A 1,290-nucleotide genomic window follows, 5' to 3' on the forward strand; every position below is an offset into this window, starting at 1 on the left:
CCGCAATCACCTGCAACACATGCATATAGTAAATATTAGTTTAACAAAGCTGTAATAACTTGTAGAAAAATTGGCTTAGCCTGTAGTAGTAGCACGCAATGGCACGACAACTTGCACCGAAAAAAAAAACATAGCAACCGCTACAATAACACGAGATTAAGTACATGAAAGATAAAGTATAAATACTGAAACAAACAAGAAACAGTTATGTAACTGATGGAAAGCATATCCTCAGAGAATTTTGTATGAGTCCTTAAAATTCGTTCACGAGCACAAATCGCTGAAAAATATGGAATCTCTGCACTCATCTCCATCAGTGGCTTAACAAGCAAGTTCAATAAATGAAAATTCAATGGTTTTTGATTCGTTAAAGTAGCAAAGTAATGCAGAAGAAGACCATAGCAAACCTGAAAAGAAACAGCACCACCATAGTGAGCTTTGAGAAGGCAGCTGAAGCAACCCATATAGACAAAAACTCACAATAAATCAAGAATCAAAAAATTACTGCACTATATTTTCATGACCATTATTCATAATTTCAAATACTGCAAATATTCATTATAGAAGTAGACACAACAAGCTAAACGGCTAGAATAAAAATTTCCAAAATTTTCATATTTGTATTTTCTTCCGGTTTTCTGCAGCAAGAGCACTAGCGTTGTATATGCGGATTCTCCTGATTGCCTCAATTATATCTTCATTAGAACGGTCTTGAAACAGAGCATAATAAACCCAGAAAATCGAAATAATTGAATCCTAAATTCCTAGAAAAAACGAAATTTATAAATCCATCAATTCACTTCAAACCTAGAATCGATCCAACCCAAATCCCACATAATAAACCAATTCATATTATTATTATTATTATTATTATTATTATTATTATTATTATTATTATTATTATTATTATTATTATTATTATTATTATTATTAGAATTAATTATTATTATTATTATTACTTATTATTATCATCATTATTATTATGTAATAACAATATTATTATTGTTATAAAAGAAAAATGTACAAGTTGTTATTATTAAGTTGAACAAACGCAACCTAAGGGTGCATTCTTTTCAACGTATATAAGCACTATAATGCTTATTTTGAAAATGATTAGATTAAAATTGATCAAACTAGCTAAGATTAGAAAATTTGAAATTATATGCTTATTTTGAAAATGTACAAGTTGTTATTATTAAGTTGAACAAACGCTGTAACACCCCAAAACTTTGGTTCTAAAACTTTATAAAATATTCACTTTTCATTAAAATATCTGACCAAACCTTTAGG

The sequence above is a fragment of the Beta vulgaris genome, chromosome 4, assembly GCF_026745355.1.
Source record: "Beta vulgaris subsp. vulgaris cultivar EL10 chromosome 4, EL10.2, whole genome shotgun sequence".
Classification (NCBI taxonomy): Eukaryota; Viridiplantae; Streptophyta; class Magnoliopsida; order Caryophyllales; family Amaranthaceae; genus Beta; species Beta vulgaris.